The 15,121-nt window shown below is 43.5% G+C and overlaps 1 protein-coding gene across 1 annotated transcript in view; it reads right to left on the minus strand.

Annotated features, from left to right (window-relative positions):
* The window catches only part of LOC146832706 (uncharacterized), a 355,069-nt gene that overhangs the window by 234,085 nt on the left and 105,863 nt on the right, over nucleotides 1–15,121 (minus strand). The window lies entirely within an intron of this gene.

Below are 15,121 nucleotides of genomic sequence, written 5' to 3' on the forward strand. Positions count from 1 at the left end.
ATGTCTTCGCCATTGCATAAACAGTCTGTAAGTCCTGCAATTCTGCACCGGAGTAATACCGATTTACACAGCATTGGTAATACCGGGTGATACCAGTGCTGCAGTCAGTGCAATTACAGTGGGTTTCAACATTGAGTTATTTGTCGCTTTAAAGCTCAGTTTAACCATTAATTGTTAAAAAGCATCAATAACACAACAAATATTGAGAATTTCATCCCTCGAGGATGCAGAACCTATCCACTCCTGCAAAAGATGCTAGAAAACAACATTTAAAGAAAAATTCCAACGCAAGAAAGAAGAAAACAGGATGTATGCATGGCTGAGGAAGGACGTTTTTGGGGTTTACTCAAGTACTCCTCAGCCCAGCTTTATCATTTGCAATAGCCAAGTTAGTTTGAGGAGAATAGAGGACAACCGGAGCAGTGGCAAAGTGAATATATGTCACCCGAGTTCCAGCTAAGCTTACAAAAGCCTCAAAGTCGCCCACTTTGTAAAAGGAGTATCTTAAACTGGTGGAGGTCAGCAGGGGGGTGTGCTAATGTGTGGGGCTGTGCTTTTGTTGCAGTGTGGGCTATAAGTCACTAACCAGCATCTGCTTCTGGATCAGCCCCCCCTCCACCCCACCATGCCAAGAGCCCAGTGGCAAGCCAGTTTCTTTGCACTGACACTCACAGAAGCAAAGACGGATCAGAATACAGAACTCTGCAGCTAGACGAGAACAGATGGCTCGCATTAGGCCCCATCGCAAACAGTACCAGTTCAAGAAGAGTGTTCTCTCTAGCTGAGCAGATGAAGAGGAGATACTATCAGGGCGCTCGCGGACTGTCTGTCTGTCTGTCCATCCAGTCCACTTCATTGCACAAAGACATACCATGCAACCCATTCAAGCACAGGAGCTTTCAAGCTGCCCGCTGGGGGAAGACCTCAAGTGGATGGCATAAAACAGAGACAACAGAAAGACACTGGTGGTCCTTGAGGGTTAGCAATTGCGCGGCTCAGTTATGCAAGTTGTCGCTGAATTACAAATGTTCTTCTATGTCGTGAGGACTGAGGAGGATGGCCAATGACAGAGCTGTCTGGGTTCCTTGCTGGGAATGCAAGGTGAACTGCAACATTGTTAGCTAATTGCCGAAGGGGAGCAGGGCATGCTGCTTATCTGAGAGGAGGGGAATTGGTGGAACTGTCTATGGACATCTCACTGGAAGAAAAAGCTACAATTGAGTTGAGGCCTGAGGAGCTTTATCAAGGCTGCCTCTTAGTGCTTTGCTGAGACCAGAGGGTTCTTTCACACAGGAGTGGACTTGGTAGCCCATTGATGGGGAAAGCAGTGGGCGCTGTCAATCAAAAGTAGGGAGTTTTTGGAGAATGATCTGTGGATCTCTTGGCAGGAAGGCAAGAATCATTGGCACGCAGAATTTAGACAGATGAGTGCATTGTCCGAGGGGCACTTGGCAGATGGCAGGGGATGCCACATTTTAGGATTGACTTGCAATGACAGACCTGTTAGTAGGATCATCCTTTAGTGGGAGCACAAGAGTTGCCACAGTTGTGGGATGAGTGGCATTGTTGGTTATGAGGACTGACTTCCTTCTCTCTTTCACAAGACTAAGGCAACATCCCAGGGTTCTGAGGGAGATGCTCAGTAGACCTAAATAACAATACTTTGGTATCTCCATGTTGGCAATCAAAAGGCAAGACAGGAGATATCCCACTTCCTCCAGTGGGGCACTTTCAGTTCACCGAGAATGCCTTTAAATGTCTCTTTAGCCCATAGTTTTCTAAAGCAATACTCAAATATCAGTGGTTTGGAAAAGTGTCTAGATTTAGGGCTAATCGATGTGTAACAGTCAGACAATCCAATCACTGGAAAATATGCATGTTCTTTCAAATCACCTCACGACTAAGCTAATTAAATTGTTTAAATTTACAATGCATATTAGATATCAGCTGGCCATTTTCCAGCAGGTTTCCGATGATGGTACTCGGACTCTATAATGTAACTCGATAGGAGCTATTGGTATCTAGATGGAAGTTTAACATATTTCGAGGTGAGTTGCTGAGCAGAATAAAAACCTTTACATCATTTTCTTTACAGAGAATGTGAATATGTGAACTATATATATGTATATATATTCACTGAAAAAACCATAGGTTTCAGGGGCGTTACAGTTAGTTGGACATTTCACTAGTACAAAACCATAGAAATTCCCCCGTTATAGTTCACCTAACTATAACTCGCGCACCCGCAATGCACCGCTGATGATTTCACATATTACATCACTCATGATATGGTCAGTGACATCACTCATGACATCACTGATGATATCTCAAATGACATCACTGATGACATCATCCAGTGAATGTGTGTTTTTCTGAAAATTAAATATGTTTTATATATGTATATCTCAAGGTCGATGGAAGAATAAGTGGGTATATAAGTGGCTAAATGGATGATTTTTTTTTGTAAAATTGATTCGGACTGATTAAGTGTATCTTAGTGAACACAAGGGTTAGTGAGTAATATTTAAATATGTAAATATCTGTATCAGTCTCTCACTTGGTGTATAAGTGGCTGCATGGGTTGGTAAGTAGCTACATGAGTGTCTATATAGGTTATTAGTTTGTTTTTCGAGTATCAGTATGAGTGTCTGAGTGTCTGTATGGTTCAGTGGGGGGGTATTACTTAGTGCATAAATGCATGAATGAGTGTGTCACTGTTTGCATGTGTTGAAGACAGTATGTGTGCAGGACTGTATGGGTGGATGAGTGTGTGTATAGGTGTGTTAGTGAGTGAATGACTGTCTCAATAGTGTCTTTATAAGTAACTGCATATATTTTAAACTAATATATGTGAGTATTGGTGTATATAAGTGAGTATATGTGAGAGATTGGAAGAGTTCCTGTATAAATTAGTCTGTGTTTCTATAAGTGATTGCTTAAGCGAGTAAGTATGTGTAAGTTTCTGTACCAGTCAGTGTGGCGGTGTGTGTGTATAACTCTGTATATGCAATTTAATGGATGTTTGATACTTTGTTTGTATGTGTGACTATGTGTGTGAGTAACTATGGATGAGTGTCATTGTGCAACAGTATGTATAGGTGTATTAGTACATATGATAAGTGAGTACATGTCAATCAATATGAACATTATTCGGATAAAAACAGCATCCATAAAAGTACAGGATAAAATAGCATTCAAAAATTAATAAAAACACAGGAAATATTACACAATTTAAAAAGAGACAAAGATCAATTAATCGGGGTGCATAGAGTAACGTATACGCATCGCGGTTTTCAGAAATGATCCAACTCGCAAACATAGCTCATCATCAATTAAAGCTAGCACCATCTCGTAAGCCACCTTGTAATCAATAATAAGTCGAGTTTTGAAATAAGGGATCAAAAATATTTTAGTGGGGGCAGAGTAATAACTGCAGAAGAACAAAAAGTGTAGCATTGACTGCTTTTGCATGTTATTACAGGGACACAATAGTGAAATTGGGGATAAACCCAGTGGGAAATGACAATAGATATTTCATAGTGTCTGTCCTTAGCCTAAAGAATAAGCCCCTTCCCCAGCAACTAATTGGTTTCAAAAGATATCTAGGCATGGCAGGGGACAATTCTAACTTCATATATCTAGCAACTGAAATTTTATTACATTCAATTGTTAGTCGTGCTTCTCTATATGAAACATAAAGAGTCTTTTCCAATATTTTAATATTGATAGAGCTGTGTTGCAAGGGGTTTAGAAAGAGATGTTCCATATTTAGGCAAATTAGACTTTTCCGGACCCCTGCCAGCCACAGTATATCCATCCCTTTATCACATTTTAGACAATCTTGAATTATCTCCCTTGTCAAATGTGCAGCCGGGTTCTTCCAGATTCTTAGCCAAAATAAGGTTGGGCGAGCCTTAATAAAGTCCTCAACGTATGGTAGATGGAGTTCTCTATGGGCAGCAAACGTTGAGGAAAAGAAAGGCGCGCCCAAAATCTTACATCAGAATCTATTCTCTTCACGCTGAATGGGCATGCTGGTTGTATTCTCCCAAACCTCCGCCCCATATGTTACAGCTGGTGTGCATTGCAATCTATACATTTTGATAATGGATGACACTACCTCAATATTCCTCGGCTTAGGTAGCCTAAGTATAGTATTAATAGAATTAATAAACTTTTGTTTGCAATGGGCTATATGATCATTCCATAATCCATTTGAAGCAAATGACAAGCCAAGATACGGGAAAGTGCTAGTGCTCAATAAATGATTAGAGTTTATGACAATTGTGGGGTTAAAATATTTCTTAGACCCACATGACATTAAAAAAGATTTTTTTAAATTAGTACACAGATCCAAAGTTGCCATAAACTTAACAAAGTCCTGAACCAGGATGCGTAAAGCTTTGGGAGTACGCCCCATTAAAACTGCATCGTCAGAATATAACAATGCAGGAATTTTATTACCACCAATCATTGGGACGTCTTTGGTTGAGGTCGACAAAGATTTAGTTAAGTCATTGATATATAGAATAAATAGGAGGGGGGCCAGTACACAGCCTTGTCTGACCCCTCTGCCTACTTCAATGGCATTAGAGATCTCACCATTCATGCTAATACGCACCCTAGCTTTTAGGTCTCTGTGCAGGTATGCCAAAAAAGAAACTAAAGAATCATCTAGCCCAAGATCCAACAAGATTAGCCACAAACGTGATCTGTTTACAAAATCGAAGGCCGATGTGAGATCCATGAAAGCCAGGTACACAGGGGATTTTTTGGCTACATTATATTTACCAATAATCAAATTAAGGTTTAGGCACTGTTCCACAGTGCCAACCTTACTCCTGAATCCCAGTTGACATGGATGTAAAACCTTAAATTCCTCAGCCCATGAGCTAATCTTGTTAAACAACACCCTTCCCAGAATTTTTAGAGTGTTGTCAATCAAAGATATTGGCCTGTAGCAACTCGGGTTTGATCGATCGCCCTTCTTAAAAATTGGAACTATAGTGCTACAAGACCAAGTTTCAGGGATAGATGAATTTGTTAGATTATTAAAAACATTCGTAAGTAATGGTGCCCAAAACTCGGGATGACTCTTGATTAGGTCGATTGGGAGGCCGTCTGGGCCGGGAGCTTTTCCTCCCTTTCTTTGTGAAATAGCTTCTTCCACTTCAGATAATTCAATCTGAATATTGGTAGTGTGTAAAAACTCCCTAGATTCGCAAATAATAGGGGCGGCATACATTTTACTGAAGTGAGCCTCCCAAGACTCACTGGAAATATTACAGCTAATTGGTGTGGATATATTTCCCACAAGTTTCATGTCTTTAACTGCTTTCCAAAAATCCTTGCCATTTTTTAATTCATTTGCACGCACAAGTTTAATCCAGTGATCATTAGTGATCTCCTCCTTCCTGCGTGCGATAGCCTTCTTGTAATTTCTTCTCAGTGTCGACACAAGGAAACTATCTCTAGGTTTACTTACAAGTGCCTTTCTTAATGCTCTGTTGGACGCAGAACAATCTGCGTCAAACCATCCTAAATCCAAATGTATATTCTTAATTGGTTTGGACAGTAGATTTTTAATACCAATACAGAGTTCTGAGAAGGCATACACTACCTCTGTATTACATTCTTTGTATGTCAGACAGGTATTGACCAGGTTCTGATGGAATTTAATCATTGTTTGGAACAAAGCATTATTATCAATACCACGCCACACAAGTCGGAGATTGTCAGTTGATATCGTTAAATCACTTGCTCCCTGCGTGCGATCGTACGTTGGGCGGCGTGTAAAACTTAAAGTGGTGCTAATGGGATTATGGTCACCCTGTATTGTTGGAATTACCTCTGCCTTTAGCACATGGTTTACAAGGGGAGCGGTTACAAAAATATAATCAATAATGGAGGTTGAACCTCGACTTCTGTAGGTTGGTATGGTATATCCATCTATGGCTGCAATTTCCATAATATCTAAAAAAAATTGTGAACTTAAGTGGTTCTTTAGCTGCTCACCTCTCTTACATAACGGGCCAATAGTATTAGGCCAAATAGCAGAATTAATGTCTCTAGGGAGTCTAACATTAAAGTCACCACCTAAGCATATACCTTTGTTTAGGGCACCATAATCTTTTTCTAATTTTGAAATAAAATCAAACAACTTAGAAAAGTTCATATTGGGAACATTTTTAAAATCATTGTTATAAAAATTAATTATGTACAATGAAGCTCCCAGTGTATAAAGGGATGCTTGGAATGTGTCACTATTTGTAGGCACAATCCTAATGCGACCACCTGCCTTCATGTTTATCCAGGTAGACAAACCACCGGCGGGCCTACCTGATATAGGGATCGGGGACAGAATATTATAGCATTCAAAGCCCTCCATAGACAATTCTTGAGTTGCCCAGGTGTTTTGAAGCATTACAATATCCTGACCACTTATTAGCTCCTTCCAATCTGGTAGATTTAACTTAGATGCCAAACCAGCAACATTCCAGCTCAAAATTTTGAGTGTCGAATCAGCTTCCATTGTAGTAGGTGCATCCTGTTTACTAACCTGAATACATCTATCATTTGATGCTGACGCAGATGCATTACTCAGTATTTCACTCGTTAATAGAGTTGGCAGTCAATCTTGACAATCCAAACCTGATAGCGGTGTAAATCTATTAGTAAGTGAGATGGAGTTATGTTGGTTGGGAAGGAATGCTTCAAATGTTGGTTTGTAGAAATAGCCTAATGGTAAAGCCCATATACCAGTGCTATAATTACTCTCCTCCCTCTGTGGCGATAGGATAGCTTTTGCCACTGATTGCCTACGGAAATTAATAATTATACAATCCCCTTTAATAGATTTAGGGGATCTTCCAAGCCAACCCACCAGCCGTACCATAATGATGTTTTCAATTAGCGATGGCCTGAATCGCTTATGCTTAGAGAGCCAATCAACGCATTTGCAGCGTAATTGCTCCCAAGATTCTTTCTGGTCTTTCCTTAAAAAAGGAACGCCCGCCAAGACCATGACATATGGACAGGCCTCCGGGGGTAGATTTAGCACCTCAATGTTTCCCTCAGTAGGAATCTTAGGAATTGGATCAGTGACTACATCATGTTGAATATTGACTATACTATCACCATAGTGTGGAGGAATAAGAGCATTAGGGGGGATTACCAAGTTATTTATAGGGTTAGCATTATTAAGCCCAATAGTGTGTTCCAATGGGCTTTGTGCCACCATGGGGCCCTTCTTGTCAAGACATGTGCGAATTTTATTACATGTCATACAATCGATAGTTCTCAGATTAGGAATAGAAGGAGCAGAAGTATTTAGATGATCAGTGTAGATATTAATGATAGATTCATTTTGGGCCGGCTGTCTAACATTTGTAGGGGCAGATAACTTAGGAGCAGCTTGGAAAACAGTAACCGTTGTCTGGGCTGCGGACTGTAGATTTGGAACAAGTTGAGCGTCAGAAATACAGTCTTTCACTGCGGAGAGAAAGTTGTTGAATAAAGGTTTAACACCATCAGTAATCAAACCAATCAAATTATTAATGTCAATAGCCCTGGTGTGATTGTCACTGTCCGTAATAATAGGGAGCAGAAAATCAGTCTCAGTCTGAGTTCCAATTGAATGAAGACATGGTTTAATCAATGAAACATGCTCGATTGCTGGGGCATGCACTGAAGCCCCCACAGATGTTTGGTTAGTAGATGAATGAATCCATGAATTTATAGTTGAACGGGTGGAACATGGGCGAGATGGTTGTTTTCTCTTCGCACAAGTTGACTTTCCTAGTTTCCTCTTACGTTTAGCCCCTAAGAGCGGAATATGAGGTGTGACAGGGTCAAAATCTGGTGAGTCAGATGTAATTATATCATGAGTCTCTTCACGTGCCAAAACGGGAGCATTGGGAATGCTTGTAATTAAGTCGATGGTGTCAGCAGTCAGTCCTGAGGCCAACAGAGATTGCCCTAAACCAAAAGATAGGCGCCTCTCAGTGAGCTCGATCTCATTGCTCACAATATTAACTGCTCTTTCTAGCATATTCTCAATACTCGTTGTAGCTGATTTCATTACAGGTGGAATAGTGCATTTTCCCATTGTTAGTCTCTTGCTACTAACAGTACTACACATATATAGTGAATTAGAGACAATAACCTTCGCTCACCTGATGAATGGGCGCATATATGGCCTAGGCGAAAGAGGGGTGGCCCAGCCAAGTCTCCTCCAGGCGCTGATGGGTAAGGACGGGCCCGCCCTTGGCCCGGGCTTCGCCCGGGCGCGGCCCGCGCGCGTCCCGCGCTGCGGGGCTGCTGAGGCGTTTAAATCCCTCCCCGGCACTGCCTGATGACACCGATGCCTGCGCCTGGGGCAAGGGATGCTGGGATTTGTGGTCCGTTGAAGGCTGTTCCCCTCACGGCTGCTGGCGAGAAGCTGGTCTGCCACGAAGGAGTCTCCCCCGGTAGGGGCCTTTCCCCCTCAGGGCAAATGCGATGCTTGTCTGACACCTGGTAGAGTTAGCGCGCATCCCGCGCTGCGGGGCTGCTGAGGCGTTTAAATCCCTCCCCGGCGCTGCCTGATGACAACGATGCCTGCGCCTGGGGCAAGGGATGCTGGGATTTGTGGTCCGTTGAAGGCCGTTCCCCTCACGGCTGCTGGCGAGAAGCTGGTCTGCCACGAAGGAGTCTCCCCCGGTAAGGGCCTTTCCCCCTCAGGGCAAATGCAATGCTTGTCTGACACCTGGTTAGCGCGCGTCCAGTGAGTACATGTATGAGCTGTATAGGACTGTTGGTGAATGAGTGGATGTGTGTGTAGATCTTGGAATTACTAAATAGGTGTGTTGTAAGTTGTATTGGTATGTCCATTGTTTTGAAAATGTTAGTTTCTATTTTTGAGTGTGTGTATCAAAGGTTATATTAGGCTGAGAGGAGGTCTGCCACACTATCACAAGGATGATGTCATCAGTGATGTCATCAGTGATGTCATTTGAGATGTCATCAGTGATGTCATGAGTGAGGTCACTGACCATGCCATGAGTGATGTCACTGACCATGTCATGAGTGATGTCACTGACCATGTCATGAGTGATGTAATATATGACGTCATCAGCAGTGCATTGCGGGCGCACGAGTTATAGTTAGCTGAACTAACTATAATGGGGGAATTTCTATCGTTTTGTACGAGTGAAATGTCCAACTAACTATAATGCCCCTGAAATCTATGTTTTTTTCAGTGAATTTCTAAGATTTTTTAAATGCTAATTCCTAACTATAACGTGCCTGAAACCTATGGTTTTTTTCAGTGAATTTCAAAGTTTTTTTAAATGCTATTTTGTAACTATAACGTGCCTGAAACCTATGGTTTTTTCAGTTAATTTCTAGGGTTTTTTAAATGCTAGTTTTTAACTATGCCTACAGAGGTAGGACATGTTACGAAAGAAGAAAAAACACACAGAAAGAAGAAAAAAAAAATGCAGAAAGAAGCAACAGAAGTCATGAAAGACGAAGAAACGTGCAGGAAGAAGGAAGACTTGCAGAAAGAACAAACAGAGAAGCAGAAAGATGCCTTGTTGAAAAATCATCCTGTACCCTCAACTTTTTCAGATGGGTACTGGTGGTAACTGACTCTGACTAACCAGTCCTCGAGCCAGTGCTATGCAAAAAGACACTTAGAATACCGTTAAAACACCTACATACACTAGGGAACACTATGCGTTGGGGTACCCCTAGGATTACCATGGCCTCCTCTGTAAGACCCTAGTACATAATAGGGCAGGGGGATTAAAACCACCCCTTAAAATGCGCCCCAGGGCGTGTTTGCACACTGGTGAAGGGAGGGGGGAGCTGAGCTGAAATGTGTGCAAATATGCCCTGTGGCCATTTTAATTTGGTGGATAAAGTCCCCTTAAATACTAAGGGTTCCTAGGGTCAAACTAGCCCACTAGGTACCTCCAGTAAGCACCACAGAGCTGCGTTGCAGAGAGGTGTAAAAAGGGGCACAGCCTAGACTACCTCACTGCAACGCAGCGCAGTGGCGCTTACTGGAAGCACCTGGTGGGCTAGTTGGCCCCCAGGGGCCCTCAGGATTGAAGGGGAATTATTTCCCCAACTTAAAAATGCGCCACAAGGCGTGTTTGCACACGTCACCTCAGGCCCCATCTCCTCCCTTCACCACTGTGTAAACACGCCCTGTGGCCGTTTTAATTTGGGAGATTAAGTCCCCTTGAATCCTGAGGGTCCCTAGGGTCCAACTAGTCCACTAGGCACCTCCAGTAAGCGCCACAGAGTTGCATTGTAGAGAGGTGTAAAAAGGGGCGTGGCCTCTGAACAACTGTCTCCGGCGCAGCTCCCTGGCGCATACTGGAGGTACCTGGTGGGCTAGTTGGCCCTCAGGGACCCTTAGTATTGAAGGAGAATTAATTCCCCAAATTACAACTCGCCAGGGGGCTAGTTTGCACAATGGTGAAGGAAGGGGGCGGGGCCTGAGGTGACATGTGCGCAAACGCACCCTGTGGCGCATTTTAAGTTGGGGAATTAATTCCTCTTCAATCCTGAGGGTCCCTGGGGGCCAACTAGCCCACCAGGTACCTCCAGTATGGGCCAGAGAGCTGCGTTGCAGAGAGGTGTTCAGAGGCCACGCCCCTTTTTACAACACTCTGCAACGCAGCTCTGTGGCACTTACTGGGGGTTCCTGGTGGGCTAGTTGGCCCACAGGGACCCCCAGTATTCATGGGGAATTAGTTCCCCATCTGCAAACGCGCCAGGGGGCGCGTTTGCAGAGTGTTGCAGGGTGGGGGTGGGGTCTCCGGCAGATGCTGGTATATTTTTTGTGTGTGTTTTTAAGAAGGGGGGGTGTGTGGCACCCCTTTTTTTCCTAATTTATTGGCCCTGGGGACCCCATCCCCCAGGGCCTAACCCCTATTGTTTTTTTTTTTTTTTTTTTAACTTTGATTGGCCCCCCTCCCGAGGCCATAATCGGCTCCGGGGACCCCATTCCCGGGGCATGGCCTTTTTTTTATTTTCATTTAATTGGAAGGGACTGCATGGCCGCCCTCCTCAGGCCATTTATGGCCCCAGGGACCCCATCCCCCGGGGCCTGGCCACCTCATTCCAATCAAGTTATGGATTTTATGCGTAGACTTGGTGTTGTACGGGACAGTTGGAACCCATTTTTGTCGAAATCATGTTAATGATCAAGCTGTTACAATGCCAAAAATGTGCAACCCTGCAGGTATAATTTTCATTGCCTGCACAACATCAAATAAGTACAATCTTACCTCAGCCTCTGATGAAAGATAGGGGACAAAAAGGGACAAAAGCCTCTGGTGAAGATGAAAGGCACGGTTTACCTTGGGGAGAGTCCCAGACCCATCCTCTGAACCACATGATCAAAACACAGATAGTAAACCTTTCACAGAAAACAAAGTGCAGCTTACTAGGACTCCTGACAATGAAAATGGCCACCAAAGAGTCCACCCTGAAGGAAAGCAACTCCACTGGAACTTCCACCAAATGTCCAAAAAGAGACTTCTGTGGGCCAGAGGCAAGTCCAGTGGAGGGACCAGAGCTCCAATACCAGGGCCTTAAGGCGAGGTCCCATGTCAATTTCTGACGAAAGCCTCAGTAAATAGCTCAGAATAGGGCCGCAGGAAAGCGGAAGTGGCTGCTTGCTCCGTATAAGTGAAGAATAGACACAGAGTCAAACATCAAAGCAATCCTGAAAAAACTGTAGGGCCATTTCAGAATCACACTTCATGGGTAGTGAAAGCAGAGGACGACACCACTTACAAGAGGAGGCACAGCTGTGGCCCTATGATCAACAGGTGAAAGGTCTATTAGAGCCCTGGATAGAGAGTGATACTGAAAAAGAGATCCATTCAAAGAAGCCCTGCACACGTAACCTCCACAAAAAGGGCCTCAGGAGGTCATGTCCAGAACAGAATGGTGAAGAGGGCAGGGGGTCCGAGCCAAAATGCATTCTAGGTACACAGACATCTGTCAGAGCAGCGTAGGTCGTGGTCTCCTGGACTATAATGAAAGAACCACTATGACCAGATTACTCTCTCAAATTAGCTCGAAGGGAGAAGTGTGAACAGCAATTCCCCAGGCCATGGATTCTGCAGTGCATCCGCACTCATCACCAGTAGTTGTGGAAAGTAAGAAAACACCTGCAGAGGTACTGGATTGTGCCTTACAAACAAGCATTGCTGCCCGCAAACTACTCAACTGGAGTGCCGAAGACTAGAGGAGAAAGTGCCATCTCTTGGGAGAGAAAACCATCCAGGGCAGCCTGGCCATCCTACAGTTGTTCCTCAACTAGAAGTTAATTGGATTGGGGACTAAAACCCAGTCTGATTACTAAATAACCTGTAGGATCAAGAGGTTCAGGATCCAAGAGTCCACCAGATCTCCAACTCACATATGCTTTGGTCACCTGAACACTGCTGCTTTCCCCAGTTTCAAATACACAGAAACATGAACAACCCTCTCTTCCAACTCCAGATCACTTCAGTTGCAGGAACAGAATGTTGCATTTCTTTAACAACCCAATGTTCCTGAGTTGACTCTGACCTAAATGTTGCTCCCATCCCCGACTACTGACATGACTCCACATGTAGGACATTTGGAGGGAGACTGAGTAAGGCTATCTAGGGATAATTGGAAACGAAACTGTGTAATGTTCCATTACTAGAAGGAATGCTTCTACATACTCCTATGTCTCAATGCTAGAGAATATGTTTAAACAAAGCAAGGCCAAAATAAAAAGGAAGTCCAGGCATCCCTAGCACACTGGCTACCTGAAACAAGCAGAACAAACAAATGAACAACCATCTGTCAGAAATCTACAGAAGCATGGCCCTATTTCTGAATAGGAATCAGTAATAGGGCACGGCCCTATTACTAGATAAGGTCTTGAAGAAAAAAACACGACTCGTTTGGGCACCCTGAGGCCCAAAACATGTAGATCAGATTAGAGGGACCCACAAAAAACGCAAATTGTTTTGTTCTTAATCTTGGCAGAAATCCCCCACAGAAAATAGCAAGTGCATGTGGGATTTCTGAGTCAATTATAAAGTTTGCTGATATTTCACCTATCACACACAACCACCCACCGAATCACTGATGTACATACCACAAAGAGAGAGTGAAAAGATCTCCAATTAAAAGTGACACCCTCACCCTACCCTCTCTTGGGGTGAGGGGCCTGCTAGGCATTGCAGCGCCCACCTAGTGTGGAGCTGAACCAGATAATGACACATACCACCACGCAGGGGGGTGAGTATTAAAAATCCTAATTTTGGGCAACCTCAACAAATGTGTGGTACACATTAGGACACTGTGTATAGGGCACCTTATCCAAAGGTTCAGAGATGACCATATCTTTATTAAGAGCAGTTGCGTGGTTGTTCATATTTTCAAAACGGAGGTCCAAAGTCAAAGACTGAGGGCGATACAAGTCATTCTCGCCCAAGTGGTAAAGACAAACCATGAATTGTGGAACTGAAGTAGGTTATGTGGCCTTCTATTCCCCAATCACATCCTGCACAGCTGAATTTACAGGGAGACCATGCACAAGTGGAACTGCTAGAATCAATTGTCCCCTTGATCAGGTTGCTCTGGGTGCAATTGAAGATCAGTACAAACCACATCCAACACATCACCCTCTGTACATATTTTCCTGTGGGGTGGAAGAAAAAAATGTAAATCAGAAGGTGCTGGCAGGTGAGGCCTTGCAGGTTTTACTCTATTGAGCTTCTACACAACCTCTGCCAAAGATCCTCCACAAACTCCTTAAGTGATCTTGGAAATGGATACTATGTCAAGAGGAACATCCTGTTGGTCAGCCTTCCCCATCACTGGACAGGGAAATAGAAGTATGGGATCCCTTCAGAGAATGCATTTCCATAGTTTCACACCACCACAAGGCAGCCACAAGATTCTGGCCCAATGGCTGCCTTATATGCAGGCCAAAGGGACGCCTACATGGGTGCTCACCTTCCTATCTGAAGCAATGAATCATACAATAATTCAACAAGAAAAACAATGAATGGACACAGCTGGGCACACCTGAACTCTACAGATTAACTCCAGGTTTGCACATATATTTGGGTTCCTGGGCCCAAGCATGGCTACACCAGACCTGAAGAGGAACAATCAATCACACAAACTTTATGGGACCATCTACTACCAGCCCTCAATGTAGCATAGCCTGTACAACAGATGCAGCGTCCACTTGCTGATAGACGTCATCACCCTCCCATTTGGTAGTGAGAGTGAGGCCAACATACCATATGCCTCCACTGCACTCATGGAAACTTCTGACTAAGAAGCAGGAGGGACACAGTTTGAGTACCTGCACCATCTGCCACAAGTAAGAACATAGAAGGAAGGAGGGGTAAACCTCTAATTTCTGTCATTGTTCTTCCCATAATGCCTACCAATGACGAACCTGGTGAAGCCCAGAGCTCATGTGCTAATGACAGGCACAAGTGAATCACGGAGTGTAGGGGCGGCTAGACACCCTCTACAACCCACGTAGGAGGCAGGGCTTATTAAGGGGTAGGGGAGAAAGTAAAGTCAAGAGTTTGGAAGAAACTAAGCTCGCCATAAGGGTGCCTGCCCATGGGAAGCAGGCCGTCCTACTGATTATGTACTGGAGTGAGGAGGGAATACAAAATTCAAATCAAAGCAAAAATACTTTATTTAGACAATTGAGTTCATTAAAGTGCAAAAGTGCCAAGTAGAATACACTTTTCACATTTCAATTACAGAGGCATTAGGCGGCAGCAAGAATTAAGAATCAAGCATGTATGCCGATATAGCTGTACTGAGAACAAGTATGGTTCCTCGCCATAATCTAAATTAGAGACCCGAAGGACATTAAGTTCCTGAAGTTAGTTTATTTAAAATTTGATTTTCAGCTAGATATAATAATTTTCCTTTGATCATAAACAGAATGTAGGAAACGGTTATTTTTAAAAGCCTGATAACATAAAGTGCTTCCATCAACTTTTACAGAAGAAATTAAGAGCACAGCAGTTTCTGAAACCAAGCAAACCTCTGGCAGCACGAGTGTGAACAAGCAATATATTTTAATGCAAAGGCTTGTTAATCT

This window comes from Triturus cristatus, chromosome 5_1, assembly GCF_964204655.1.
Source record: "Triturus cristatus chromosome 5_1, aTriCri1.1, whole genome shotgun sequence".
NCBI lineage: Eukaryota > Metazoa > Chordata > Amphibia > Caudata > Salamandridae > Triturus > Triturus cristatus.